Consider the following 16,279-nt stretch of genomic DNA (forward strand, 5'->3'; position numbering starts at 1 on the left):
CTACATTCTTTGGGTTAATTTGGTGTTCTTTTTCTAAATTCTTGACATAAATACCTAGATCACTGATTTTTCAGTCTTAGGCACCGATGGCATTTACCTTCTAACATTGTTTAGTTGCATCTTATACATTTGATATGTATTTTGTCACATTTATTTATGTTAAGTATTTTCTAACTTCCATTTAATTGCTTCTTGCAATCCAGAGTTGTCTAGATGTATGTATCTTAATGTCGCAATTTTTTATTTTTTAAAGTATCTTTTTGTTATAGATTTCTTATTTTTTTCTATGGTATGAAAACATCCTCTGAATTGTTGTAATTCTTTCGCTTTATTAAATTTGTTTTATTAAGCTTCATATGGATAATTTTGGTAAATGTTACTCATGCACTTAAAATAATGTCTATTTCACATTGTACAATTTCAATTTGGTCATGTTTATGAATGGAGCTGTTCAAATTTTAAATAATTTCTTGCTTTTCCTTTTTTTACTTGAACTCATAGTTACTGAGAGAGTTGAAGTAAATCTCCCAGCATAATTATAAATTTGTCTATTTTTCCTTTTAATTCTGTGAAATTATCCATATTTGCGTATTTGTAAATTTTAACATATTTTGAGGATTTTTCATCATGTGCACAATAATTAAGAATTGAGTAATATAAGTAGTGATAGTTAATTATTGGTTTCAGCAATATGGAACTATTGGTGACCTTAACAAAATTAGTTTTATTGGCGTGGTAAGAAATGAAGGCTAATTGGAGTGCAATCAAGAGAATGAAAAGAGACACGAAGACAAGAGTTATAAATAGTTGTATTCAAATATTTGTTCTTTAGGGCCAGCCGAGTGGCATGATGGTTAAGAACTGGCTTGGGATGCCAGAAGGCCCCGGTTCGGATCCCACATATGAGAGCCGGTGACACTGCCCTCCACAAAAAAAAAAACAACAAAAAAACCCTCAAATATTTGTTTTTTAAATAGGGACACAGAGATGTGATGGTGGCTGGAGAAGAAAGGTAGGATGAAGGGAGATTTCGTATGTGTATTTAAAGGAGTTCTTACAGCATGTTGCGTGCAGATGAGAATTTTATGCAGAAACAAATTTTACAATGGAGGAGAGAGAACTGATTGCAAAAGTGGTCCTTGAGAGAGTCTGGCACCTAGTATATAAGAATGAACCATTCATCCAGCACAACACAAGAGAAAGAAGAGAAAATGAACACGTGTAGAAGTAGATCAGTCAAGTCTATGGTAGAAACATGTGGAAGATGTCTTCTCACTGTTTCTCTTTTCCCTGCGAAGCAAGAAGGGTCATCACCTGAGAGTGAGGTAAAGAAGGTATATTGGGCATTGTGAATAGGAGAGACTGTGCGGAGTAATTTTATGAGAGTAGGAGGATGGGCAGCTAAGAAAACGTAGTTTGATGGCAAGGCATCAGCAAGGGCCTCCTTGAGCACAGGGATGATGAACTAAAAGTGGGATCAGCTTCGTGTCACTCACAAAGAAAAGCTTGAACAAGCAGAGGGGGTATGTTCTAAGTCTTCGGGCAGAGCACAAGATTTTTTTCTCCTTTCTAGATGAATGTTCTCTTTCTTGTCTGGAAACTGGGTTTGTCCACTGTATGCCTCAATTTGGTGCCATTTGCCAGACCATAGCTTTGTGACCCCTGTACATTTCCTGCCGATTTTGGTACCCAGTTAACTCTCAATCCCAGGTCGAAGTGTTGTAAGGTTTTGATTTTTTTTTTTTGTTTCAGTAGGAAGTTAGGAAGGGTTGAGCAGGTGATCTTCACAGATGCCATTTTCAACCAGAAACAGATGAGAAGACTTATTTCCTATCCACCTGATGACACATTTCTACTTTTTGAAAATGTGTCACATTATCTTGCAGGAATATCACAGGTGCTCACCATCTTTTTTTGTCTACTTTTTACACCTTCTCATGTCCGTTTCACTGAATCTCTAAATACCAACCCAATTGTGACTCTCCCAGAGTTGCTGCCCAGGGACTCCATTGGGACTTCTTTGCATCCCAGTGTCATCTAAAAGTCAACTCCCCTTCATCATGAGATAGCTCTAATTTTGTGCTAACTTAAAGTGTCTGAAAAACTAATTTATGTGATAGATTAAAATGACAGAAAAGAACACCCTAGGCACAGTCATTTCACATGGTGCAACAGATTTCCAAAATAAAACAGCTTTTATTTCAATGTAGTATTCTCTGGAGGATCAGATACTGTTTAGCTATTAAGTCCTTCACACATCATTAATTCTGAAGCAAGAAGGTGATAAATCTCCCCCATGAAATAGTTCAGTGCACATAGAAAAAAAAATAGAGCTGAGATGATATCTGACTTGATCACAGACTGTAGGCACAGTTAAAAGTAAATACTAAGTTTACATGCAAATTCTGCTCGGTAAGGAAAATGTAGTCCAGGTAAAGGCTGTGAAGGACATAAGGTCAAACATCACTTTACCGTGTGCTCCCCCTCTCTCTGTATCAAGAAGTCCACCTCAAGGCCTTACTTTTGGCATTCTGTAAGGAGAAGCTTTTGCATGTGTTTCATGGATTCAGTGGACATACTTAGAAGCAAGTGTGGTTGTTTACATCTTTCATAATTACCTGTTCTTGTGCAGGAGCATCTGGGCATAGCTTTCATTTTGGATCAAGTCAGAGACATGCTTGTGGCAGTTACTTTTCTGGACGTGTTCCAACTCATGTGACACTAGAGTGCTGACCACTTCCAGCCCACAGCCTGGCATAGCTTGACCCCACAAAGCCTCCCAAACAAGAAACATTTGGCGGCCATGATGTTTGGGATAGAAGATCTAAGACCAGAACAGGGTGTGAAAGCCTGATGAGCTTGTAGATTTCTTCCTTTCTTTAGATGAAATTTTAAAGAGGTTAACAGCATCAGGAAAACTATCAGTGCTGGTATAAGCAACCAATCCTTTTAAAATGCTGTCCTTGAAATGCTATGTTTTTAAGGGACAATATGAAATATTCAGCAAAAACAGAAAAAAATGATAGTGTTGGAACCGAGTTGCAGATCATTCCTCCCCTGTGATATTTTAAAAGCAAAAACCAAATTCAATATACAAGTGATTAAAAAAAAAACTTAGGAAAGATCAACAAGAAACTTTTTCCATTTTGCATTTAAGTAATCACTACCTAAATGGGAAAAAATGCTAATTCTGATGTAAGAAGATACATTTTCATTTTTCTCAAGTTAATTTCTGACATAATGGTTGCTCACTAAAATATAATCAAGAACTATGTTCTGGATGTTGCTCAAATTACTAGAATCAGCCTTAATGAGAGAGAGCAGAAGATAAATGAAAAATTCAATTGTGGAAAGTTGGTAAAAGTAATATGAATTCACAAAAAGACATTATTCCTGAGTTTGTACTCACATTATCAAGTACACTGTTTTCCGTTTCAATTCTGCAAATCTCTTTAGTACCAGCAGCATGATACCAGCCATGGACATAAGCACAATTATTGATGATGAGAACAGAGTAAAATTATCCTACCAAAGAAAATGCAAACCAAGGAAGTTGATAAAAATGAACCTATTTGTCTATTTGATTCCCAGTGTGACCCAGACCCTACTAGAAAATGAATAACTTAGTAGATCTATTGGTTGTCAGAAAACTCATGCGCATTTTTGCAATGAAAAACATAGAAAAAATCATGACTTTTCTGACAACCCAATAGTATTGTGTGTTGTGAGAGACCATCAGGAGAATGATTTAAGGAAGCCTCCAAGTAGACGTCTACAATAGATATTGTGACATGAACAGCTTGGAAAGTTTCTAAATGTATTTTGTTATATTAACATGAGTGTAATTGAGGCACTGTTGTTCAATACCCAGTTCCATCTGGGAGATATAAGAAAGAAACATCCCTAATGGTGTGTGTCTTAACAATTTGTTTCTGTGAAAATATGCTGCACTCTGTAGTAACTGTGCTGAGCTCAGATGCCGTAACCCACATAAAATGTAAAGCAGCTATTGATGGGCACTGGTGTCTGGACACTGGACCAGCCACACACCCCATTTTTATGCAATTCATTCATTTATTTATTCATTCATTAATGATTTGGCAAACATTGATGGATAACCCTTTCTGTTATAAGCATAATTGTAAGCGCTCAAGGAAGCTATTGGTCATTTCAAAATGGTTAACGTTGAAATCAATTTACAAGCATGACTTAATAACTGAAGATACCAAAAAAACATCTGTTCTTTAGTCAACATTATTTTCCTTCATATATTTTTATTAATTCTCACATATATTTAACATATACTGGTGCATACAAATTTTACTCTTCATTAAATGTTTAGATTCATACACAGAATCACCCTTTGTCAATCTGTTTGGTTCTGTGTCTCACTTACTCAGGGTATAAAAGCACAAACACATTTTATAAGCTTACAGAGTTCAAACTGAAACACTCCCTTAAACCACAACAATGCAATAAAATGAAAAACATATATATGTATTTGCTTTTTGTCCCATCCCCCAGCCCTCGGCTTTTGTTTCTTTCTTTTTAGACATATTGCCTTTATAATTGGACTAATTCCCTCTACACTCCAGGCATTTCTGACTAGTGTAGTACGTCATTTTGTTATTTTGCTTTGAGCACCATTTTTCTGAATTTAAGTGTAATACTTATTCTGTGTAGAAACTTTGGAGAATGCAGGAAAGTACATATATATATATATATATATATATATATATATATATATGCCAATGATATTTCTTTCTTTCTAGCCTTTAAATACAATTTAGAAAGTTCTCATCTTCCTGAGATAATTGGTACTACAAAAATGATACCAACAAAATCCAATTAAAATGGGAAACTAGCAAAAAAATAATAATAATAAAAAAATAAAATAAAATAAAATGGGAAACTAGCATATGATTGTACTGAGGCTGCCTGATTTAACAAACATAAATACAGGGCACCCAGCTAAATTGAAATGTCAGATAAACAACAGACACTATCTTTAGTACTAGTACATCCCATGTAAACATTGCATAAGACATGCGTATGAGACATACTGATACTCAATTTTTTTATTGCTTTTATGAAAATCAAATTTAACTGAGTTTACGGTCTTTAATTTGTCAATCCTAGAATATATAATAAAAATGGCTGATTGTGACTTGGTTTGAAAACTATGTACAAGCTATATCTTGTATTTGACCAAAAATTTTAATTCTAGTCATAATAATGCATTCATTTTTTGAAACAAAATTGTGTATTGATTTTTTTCCTTTGGTGGTAAATCTTACTTCAAAATTATATGTAAATATAATAAGATGTCTTTTACTTCACACGTTACTCCCCAAAATAAAACATCGCATGAGTAGATGTTATTAACATATGACTACTCTTTATCTTTTATTGTTTAAATTGTTTCGCTTTTCAGTGCTGATAGTTGTTTGCCGTGCCTCTTTCTTTTCTCCAGTGGTTATCTACTCAAACTCTGCTGGATCCGCAATTGTCATGACTTTTCTGCTCAGCTAAACTGACTTCACTGTCATTTGCACTGACTGAGGAAATCCTGCATCATTTACAAATTTTCAGTTTTACGTTTTCAATTGATTTGCTTTGTACTTCCCATTTTGGAAATACCCTATAATAAGTAAGAGGCTGAGAAACCAAGGTGTTCATTCTATGAGCATGAAGAACAATATTTTTAATTGAGGAATGTTGAGAAGGTACCAGCCTTATAAAAAGAGAAGTCATTGATGATATTTTTTTTTCTAGGCATTATGATGATTTTTGCTTCTCTTCAAACCCTCACAATCATCTGATTTAAAATTTTTCATTATAATGAAGAACAGCCTTAACAACAACAGCAAAAAACCCTTCATGCTACTATTGTTGACAGTCTCCTGAAGATCCTTTCAGAAATTTGCTAAGCATATGCAAAGTGCGTGTGTGTGTGTGTGTGTGTTATTTGTGTGTAGTGATGTGATGTTTGGCCAGCATACTGTGTAGGGTAGATTTCATGTGTTTACATGTGTAATAATTTGCATATGTGCATGTCTGCTTGTGTTTAAATGTATATATCACAAATAATAGCTTCCAGTACACACAGCTCTATATTTATTTTCTTTACCAAGAGAATCATCATAGAGATTCTTTCCTGTTGTCATGAAGAGAGCAGCAGCATTCTTTCAACTGCTAATATATTACATGAATATATACTACTGTTTATTTAAAGAGTTTCCTACTGGTATATACAGAGGGAGCCAAAAAATGTATACACATTTTAAGAAAGGAAAAATCTATTAAAATTGTAATACTCAATATATACTGATAACAAAAGATGAATACAAGCCATATGTATACATTGTTTTGTCACCCTCAATATTTAAGCATTTTGAGAAAAAAAAGTCTATTTATAAAGAATAATATAACTTATATTGTTGCACATTGCAGATATGTGGAAATGTATTCTCATGATAATGTCCTAGAAATGAAACTGTTGGGTCTATAAATTAGGGGTTGCATTCACTTGTGAATACTAGCAGACATAATATGGCTTAAATTCAGGCTTTGTTCTTTTGTTAGAGAGCTTTGTATATTTTATATGTTTTATAGTTATAAGTTTAATTATCAGGCTGTCAATTACTATTAAAAATGTTAGAATTTGAATATAATTTAGAATTTTGAGGAAGTTGATATGGCCACATTATCTAGTCTTCCAATCCAGAAGCATAGTATATCTGTCCATTTATTTAGTTCTTTATTTTTTTTCTGCAGTTTTTTTGTAGTTTTTAGTACAGTGATCTTTTATATTTTTTATTATATTTGTTTCCAACTTGTTAATTTTTGTGCTATTACTAATGATATTGCTTATATAATCCCATTTTTTATTTTTTAGTATACAAAAATACAACTGATTTTTATGTATTGAACTTGTACTAAAAGATTTGCTGAATTTGTTTATTAAACTATCTTTTAGGTTCTATTTGAATATTTTCTACATACATGCCAATTGAGAATAGGCTGTTTTTTTCCCCTCAATATTTATGCCTTATTTTTCTAACATCAGTACATCTTCTCAGACTTCCATATGTAATTCCATATGTAATGTTGAATATAATTGAGAGGGAAACTTTCTTAACACGTTTCTGGTCTTAGGTGGAAGGCATTCAATACTTCCCTATTAATTCTGATGACGGCTGTTGGTTTTTCTTAGATAATCTTTATCAGATGGATGTTTCCTTCATATCCTCACTCATTGATATATTTTCTGTTTGTGTGTAAACATGTGTTGCATTTTGCCAAATAATTTTTCTCTCTTTTTTGATATAATCATTTATTTTTTTTTCTATTTTTTCCCCCCATAAGAATGAATTACCTTGACTTGTTTTTGTATGTGGAATTCAACTTGCATTCCTGGAATGAACTCTGTGTGTGTGTGTGTGTGTGTGTGTGTGTGTGTGTGTGTGTGTGTGTGTTTGTACTAGTGCAACTTGAGGGAGTTTACTTCATTGTTGGACCCAATTTACTAATACATTGAAGACTTTTGAGTTTATATTTGTGAAGAAAATTGATCTGTAATTTTTTTTTTCACAAATCTTTGTTGAGTTTCAACATTAGAAGTGTACTGGCTTCCTAAAAACAATTGAAAATTGTTTCGTTCTCCTATGATTTTTTTTTTTTAACTTACAGCTGTGACTTGGGCCTCAGAGTAAATGTTGAGTGATGTTGGTAAAAGTGGGGATCCTTGCCCTTGTCCTAATCTTGAGGTACACAATTCAGGCAATACCATTACAAATGATTTTTAAAAATGCTTTTAGCTGTAGATTGTTGGTAGATGTCCTTTATAAGATTTAGGTACTTTCCTAGATTGCTCTGAGGTACTTTTGTTTTTGTTTTTAATCATGAATGAGTGTTAATTTTTTTCAAATGATTTTTCCTCATCTATTTAAATGACTGCATAGTTACTGTCATTTATTCTCTTAAGATGATGAATTACATTGATTGAATGTCATGTTCAACCAACCTTTCAGTTGTGGAATGACCCCTACTACATCGTGATATATTATTCTATTTATACATTGCTGGATAGATTACCAATTATAGCAGAAATATTAGGTTGCTGTAACAAAGTACCACAGACAGGGTGGCTTAAACAACAGAAATTTATTTTCTCCCAGTTCCGGAGGCTAGAAGTCCAAGATCAAGGTGCTGGTAAGGTTGATTTCTTCTTAGGGTTGAGAGGGGAAGATCTGTTCCAGGCCTCTCTCTTTGGCTTGTAGATGGCTGTGTTTTCCCTGTGTCTTCACATGGTCCTGCCTCTGTGCATGTCTGTGTCCAAATTTTCTCTTCTTATAAGGACACCAGTCATATTGGATTAGGCCCCACTTCGCTGACCTCTTATTAACTTGATTACCTGTTTAAAGATTCTATCTCCAACTTTGGTCACATTCTGAGACCCTGGGGGCTAGGACTTCAACATATGAATTTCAGTGGAAACACAATTCAGCTCATAACACTAATACTTGATAATATTTTCTTAAGTACTTTTCTTTCTTTATTTATGAAGAATACAGTATTTAATTTTTATTTATTTTTTTACTTTTTTTTGTAATGTTTGTCAGGTTATTAGGGATACGTGGATCTCATTGAGTTGGGCAATGCTCACTTATCCTTTGTTTTGCAAAAAGATTTTATAAGATGGCTGTTATTGCTTTTTTGAAATTTGATAAAATTCCACCAGGACTTGGAGTATTCCATTTGGGAAGATTTCTAAAAAAAAAAAAATTTGAAAATATTTATAGGGCTATTCAGATTATCTATTTCTTTGTAAAGAGACACTATCTGTGGAGAACACAAACTGCCTCTCATTATCCCAAATAATTAAAATTTGTGTTTTCCCCAACAACACATGGGCCAGGCTGGTTGACCTGGTGTTGAGAGTGTCCCTGGCCATGCAGCACTAGCTGGGTGGGGCAGGGTCGAGGGCGTCAGGAAATGTGGCCGGTGGTTTTCACAAAGTTAATGCAGATTTGGTTCTGGCACCAGTGCCATGTGTACTGTCTCCATAATACAGATGGAATTTATAAGGTATATTATCAAATAGTAGGAAACTATGTAAGAAAAAGAGTAATACATACATATAACAAGGTTACATAATGTTATCAGTTACAATTATATTTACCCTTTAAAAATGCTTTGTAAAGAAGAGAGTGGTTAGCATGTAGACTCAAATATCTGGAGTATCAATGTTGTGCTTAAAGTGTCTCATATATCAAGGAAAGGAGAAATAGCTCATTTGAATAACTTTCAGAAAATAAAGATAAAGATTGATCCTATTTGCAATACAGCAAAGGGTACATTTGGGAGTTAGTAAAGTGGGACAAAGTTATTTATAAATATTAAATTGTGTAGATACTATTACTTGAGCTGCCACTTAGTCTTAATAACATAACATGAAAAGCAACATGAAAATAAAACCAGGGCTTAATAGAGGAGGGAAACCTATGTTCTAGCTAGTTCCATCATGAATGTGTATCTAAGGGCAAATCTGGATAGTTTGAGGGTAATAGAGTGCTTGCAAATAAGACAACTAACTTAGCTTTAAGTTTGGACATATTGCAGACCTGGTGTATCTTCCACTGCTTTGGTCATTGAGAAAATGTAAACACTTTAAGTCTCTGTACTGTCTTGTGTAGTCTAAACACATGACTATTGCCATATTGGTGGAAATAACAGAATTGGGAGACTGGTTAGTTCAGTCTCCTGGTGTGGTAGTGTCTGTAAATTATCTTGGGTAGTTAGCAATATGGCGGCCTCTTGGTTCAAGTGCTTTCCTGGGTCTGTGCCAACATCATAAAGTGTTACCTCCACTAAGATAATCAACAGGAAATCTGAGGTGTGACATAGGTAACTAATTTGCACAAGTTCAAAGTCAATTACAGTAAATAGGATGATGTGATTGCTCAACCTACCTTTTCAATTACTTTTTAATTTCTAGGCTGTCCCACCTTCCTTGGGCTCCCAAAAGCCAGGAGGTACTTACCTGAGGTAACAATTCATGAGGGGACATTTTTATCTGTCTTGATATTATAGAGGAGATCTCGTGAAGTTATGTTGACCAAAACCAAAACCAAGATAATTTCCCTTTAAGTGCCAATGTCTCCATTTTCTAAATTATCATTATTATGGTTTGACAATAAAGTGGCTGTTCAGTAATTTCAGGATAATGTGATTGCTGATCTTTGCCTCTTTCCATGGCCTTACCAAAAACCTAAATAAAGATTGTGATTTAAAAGGGCCTATAAGTCTCTTGTATAGCTGGCACGTATTTATTAAATCTCAGCTTGAAAACAGCATCATATTAAAATAACCACAGAGCCCGTATTTGTTTTCTTTCCTCAGCCAGATGGGGCATCATCTTGGGAAATGGTGTAACCTGTCACAATGTATAAGTGTGATCTTGTGTAAAAAAAAAAAAGATCTGCAAGCTCAGGACACTACTGTGGAGAACACACACTGCCTCTCCTTATCCCAAATAATTAAAATTTGTATTTTCCCCAACAACACACCATTGAGATGAACAATTAAGAATCAATGGCTAGAGTCAAGGAAGCACATGCATTTGATGTTAGAAAGGAATCTTTTCTAATTGTTTCTATCATATTTGCATTTATCTAGCTAAGATGCTAAGACCCAGAGAAAGAATTTGCTCTTGAATATGTCTCAACAATAAAACCCTGTAACCATTTGTGTAGAGAAAGGATGTGCATTTGGGCTGGCATATGGATTTTCCTCTTGTGGATCAGCAAAATCCATAACACCTAAGGATTTATTTTTAAAATGTGACTTTCTTAAATTAGTGATAGATTTTTAAGACAAAGAGCTCTGTTCTTGGTGTCAAAAGATCTGAATTTAGGTAATAATATTTCTGCCATTTCTTATATAACCTTTGGCAAAGAAATTACACTCTCCATCTATGAAGCAAATGGTGATTTAAAAAAATCTAAACCCCAGTGTTAATATGAGGATTGAATGAGACAATCTCTGGGAAGTAATTTATAAGCTGCAAAATGATGATTGCATGGCATTAAGAAGGGAAATAACATGTTCTCTTGTATAGTCCTTGTTTCTCTGGTTTTTCTTAGAGATGCAGAGCAGGTTGCTGAGAAAAAATGGCTTGGAGTATTTTAATAATCTATAAACTGTAACAGTCAGCCAGGTATAAGAACAGGAAACCACTCTAGGTATTTCAAGCAGAAAGAGTTGTAATACAGGGAAGTGCTTGTATAGGTGTCAGAAGGGCTGGAAGAGTGAATAAAGCAGAGAGGCCATTAGAGGAGCCCAAAGAAAGCAGGGCGATATCCGGATAGATGGGGGCTGGTACCGTTCCTGGGCGGGAGTTCAGCCCTCACGTGCCCATTCTCTGCTGGAGGCAATGCCACTGCTGTTACTTGCAGTCCAGTGCAGCTGGACGGAAGCTCAGGAGTCCACACACCTCTCCTGCTCAACTCCTAAAAGTGCTGTCATATTTGTCCCTTTCTCCATTTTCCAATGTCCTGCCAGTCTAGCAGGTCCTCAAATAACTCCATTCCATCCTTTTTGTTATAATGTTGATGAGATGCCCTAGGAACTTTTGTTTGTATCAAGTAGCCTATGGCAACATTGGTTTTGTTACGTTCTTTCACTTAAAGTCTCAGAGCCTATCCATGATGTTAAGTGAGGACTACTGTACATCACACTAGCAAATCAAACTCTAACCTAGCAAACAAGAAAGTCTGGGAAATGCAGTAAGAGATTATTCCTTAGCTTTTGTCTAAACATTTCCACGCACCTGGAATCAGAGGCTGGACTGGAGCTGAGGGTCAACACGCCACACATATTTCATGCAATTTATTTGCACAGCTCATGATTTTATCTGGTAAGTCAATCAAATCCACTTACTTTTGGACTACCTTATGTGGAAAGCTTAGCCTAAACAGTTAGTACCCTTCCAACACATTTAAAGAAACTCATCTCAAAACGGATCCATGAACCACCTCTATCAGAAGCTCCTGATGCACTTTGTGCTAAAACAAAAAACACTAAACACAGGTATCCAGGCTCCACCCTAGATGGGCCAAATCAGAACCTCTGATTATGGACTCTGAGAATATTCACTTTATTTAAATTCCCTTTAGTGACTGTAACTTTCAGCGTTGATTACAAGAGAGTGGACATCTACTGGAACTCTTTCAAGCAGACAGAGATGCAGTGCAGGAGATTGCCTAGTCAGGTGTTATGTACACTGGTTTTGACAAATGATTCTCAGTGGTTAGATGGTTCTCTGGACTGAATTGTGTCCCCCCCCAAATTAATGTTGAAGCCCTAATTCTCCCCCCCCCCCATGTGACTGTATTGGAGATAGAGTCTTCAAGGAATAGATTAAGGATAAATGAGGTCTTCAGGGTCGAGCCCTGATCCAATAGAACTGACGTCCTCATAAGAAGAGGAGGCGTCATCAGAGCCCTCTGTCCACCATGTGAGGACAGAAACAGGCAGCCATGTACAAGCCAGGAAGGGAGGCTTTACTGGAAGCAGGCCCTGCTGGAATCTGGCTCTTGCATTTTTCCAGCCTCTAGAAGTGAGAGAAAATAAATGTCTGTTGTTTAAGCCACACAGTCTCAGGTATTTTGTTATGGCAGCCCAAGCTGACTAAGACAATTGGTGATGGGGAGTGGGGCTTCAGGAGTGCAGCAGGACCTGCAGACCAGTCACCTATGTTCCCTTGCAGCCTTAGGCAGATGGATTACAGCTCACACCCTGTCAATGCCTGAGAGTCAGCTCTGGACACTTCTACCCACTGCTGCTCTCCACATTACACAGTCTCAGAGATGAAGCTACTGGGTACATTTTCACAATAAAAAAAAGTGTGGCACTGATAGTTAAAACAGCTTTCCATTATGTTCTCAGCTGCTCACCTGTTCCAACTTCATCTTTCCTCAAATTACAAGCCTGGCATTGAATTTTAGTGCTGCGATTTTGATATCCACTGGCTTTGACCTTGGCTGTATCCTGAGAGTGTGTGTGTTCCCTGGTACCCAATGACTAACTTTTCTCACCCACACCTCTTGTGACCCCTGCTCTGTGAATTTTCATCTCAGGCTCCATTTATTTTATATTGACACCTGACACCCTCAGTTCTGGAACTGGAGTTGGAAAGCACTCCCAGGAGTCGATGGCCCAGACGGCACTTATTGCCAGCCTGGTCCCCATAGCAGCCACCCACGGAAATGCTGCAGCTCCTAGAGCGAGCTGAGGCGGTGCTTTTTGCGCAGCTGCCCCTCATGGCTCTCTGGGGAGCAGCTGGTGTCACAGTTGATGCCAAAATGCAATGAATAGTTGCCCAGCAGTTCTGCTTGATGCTTAGTGAGACATTGGTTCCCCACACTAATAACAGAATGCAGTGATCACACAATGAATGCTCAGTGTCCGACTTTCATGAAAAGTATCTATTGCTGTGATCTGAATGTTTGTGCTGCCCACCTCCAAATTCATATGTTGAAATTCTAATTCTCAAAGATGATGATATTAGGAGCCGGAGCCTTTGGGACTTTCTTAAGTCATGAGGGTGGAGCCTTCATGAATGGGATTAGTGCCTTGCTAAAGAGACCCCACAGAGGTTCCTAAGCCCTTCCACCTGTGAGAATGTAGTGAGAGGAAAGTTCTCTGCAACCCAGAAGAGGGCTCTCACCAGAACTTGACCATCCTGGCACCTTAATCTTGGACTTCTTGTCTTCAGAAATGTGAGGAATAAATTTCTGTTGTTTATCAACTATTCAGTGGTATTTTGTCAGAGCAGCCTGAACAGATGAAAACATCCATCATCGTCTCTTTACTTTTGGGGAAGAAGATTAAAATCCATTGAAAAACCACAAAAATACAGTGATGAGATACCACTTCTAAACCTTACCCATCTGCCTTCCTCTCTCAGAACCCTGACTCCTCTGCCCCCAACACTACCCCCCATCAATGGCTCTTTTCTAAGTTGATTTGGGGTTTTTTTTTCCCAAAGAACTTTTGTGTGCCCATTCTCTAACTCACAGTTCAGCCAGTATTATTACCAGTTAGAAAGCTCCTTAGTGACTATTCCTTAGTCTTTGTCAGTAAGAATGTTAAGTGATCAATGCATTTTTGGTTTGTTTGTTTTTTTTTGCAAAATGTCTCAACCCTGCCTCAATTCTCAGTGTTTTTCTGATCATGCAAATCCACTTCTTCTAGAGGAAAGTGATCTCAGAGTAAACCCTTTTGAAAACAGAACAAGGACTAAATTGCAGACAATGCTGGCTCAGAGGACAAATACAGGAGAGAAGCTTTGTTCTCTGCTGCTTATTTCATCCAAGACCTAAAAGGAGAATGAACCACGTGTCCCCCAGAAGTGTCAGGTTTACTGGCAGTTGTGGTGTGGATAGCAGTGATCCATCAGCATCCAAACGCTGGGAGCCCTAACCCTGGGGGGAGGACATGGGCTCCAGGCTCTGTTTCACATACAGCCCTGCCCCTTTCTGGGCCTTATCTACTTTATCCATAAGATGAGACTCTGGCACTGTAGGTGCTTTAAGGCAACTGCACCTGTCAAGACTATAAATCTTTTATTCCATGGGTTCTGCCAGCTTTAGCTCTAAGCGCTTTAAAAAACTATGTGTAAAACTTAAAAAAAAATATTGAAGCATAAATTATGTACAGAAAAGTACATATTCATAAAAGTATAGCTTCATAAATTCTCAGAAACTGAACACACCCATGTAACCTGTGCCCATAATTTCATGATGATAAGAATGATTCGTCAGCAGGACATGACAATCCTAACTGTGAACATTTTATCATGGCTTGAAAGCACAGGGAATGCTGAAATCCAGACCTCTGGTTCTGAGTGTCCTGTGGAGTTTCAGCTGCTTCGCTTGCTGCTGAGTGCCACCTGCCCTCAGCTAAAGCCATCAGAATATGGGAAACTGACTCCATGCTATGCTCCTCTGGCCCTGACATCTCCTCTTTAAAATAAGCTTGTTTTTGTAACACTCATATGATTTCAGATTCCCACTCCATCCCCCAAGCATTGATGTTCGTTATCTGTAAAATAATTGTTCTAGAAAGACTTCATTTGGTCATATCAGCAGTGAAACAGACACCAGTGTTATATATTCCAGTGTAGAGATTTTACGTATCTCTCATTGTATTTATTTATTTCCTTTTTTTTGACATACACAAGTGGAATATTTTTCCCTGAAATGTTAAGCATATCTGTCTAACCTACAGTTAGCCATTAGATGTTTGCATATTGATTCTGTGACTAGTGGCTTTTTAAACTAATTTAGTCTAATGGTAATTGGTAGGTTATTTTTCTTATCTAGATTAGATCCAATCACAGGTTCAAGAAAAAATGAGAATTTTCCTTCCTCCTTTTCATAGCTTCTACCTGTTACTTATTTCTCCTGCTTTATTGTACTTGCTAGAGTCTGTTCAATGAATTATAATAGAATCTGCTTAGCACACCCTGTTAGCTCTTTACAATCACGGGTGTAAACTCAATATTTTACCCCCTAAGGGTGTGACATTTGCTGAATAGTTTTGAAGTACTCTATCAGACAAAGGAAGCTCCTTCCTATTTTTAACCTGCTAAGTGCTCTTTTCTTTAGTGTATATTGACTTTCTTCAAGTAATTTTTCTACATATTTTATACAAATATAGGATTTTCCCATTATACAAGTGAGGAAAATTACAGTGGATGTTATTTCAACTGTTGAAGAACTCTTTCATCCATGGAATATCACTGCTTGATGACATTTTACTGTCTATATCTATGTATATATCAACCATGCATCTATTATGTATCTGTCTGTCTATCATCTATCTATGTATCTGTCTATCATCTATCTATGTATCTATCATCTATCTATTTATCTATCTCTAATCTATCATGTATCTATCAATCATCTATCTATCATATCTTTCTATCTATATCTATCATTGATCTATTTACTTATCATCTATCTATTTATCTACCTATCTATCTATATCTATATCTATCATCTATCTGTTATATTTGTGGTCAATTTGAGAACATCACCAATCTTTTATAACATCTTTCAGAAGCTAGAAACAGAGTAAGCACTTCATAGCAACCTTCATATACATTTTGATAGATCATTTTCTTCTGACTCTTACTCTTGTTGCTATTTCTGTGAAGGTATTTGTGTGTGTGTGTGTGTGTGTGTTCTGGCTGCCTTTACAATGTTGTCTT

This window comes from Hipposideros armiger, unplaced genomic scaffold, assembly GCF_001890085.2.
Source record: "Hipposideros armiger isolate ML-2016 unplaced genomic scaffold, ASM189008v1 scaffold_273, whole genome shotgun sequence".
In the NCBI taxonomy this organism is placed as follows: domain Eukaryota; kingdom Metazoa; phylum Chordata; class Mammalia; order Chiroptera; family Hipposideridae; genus Hipposideros; species Hipposideros armiger.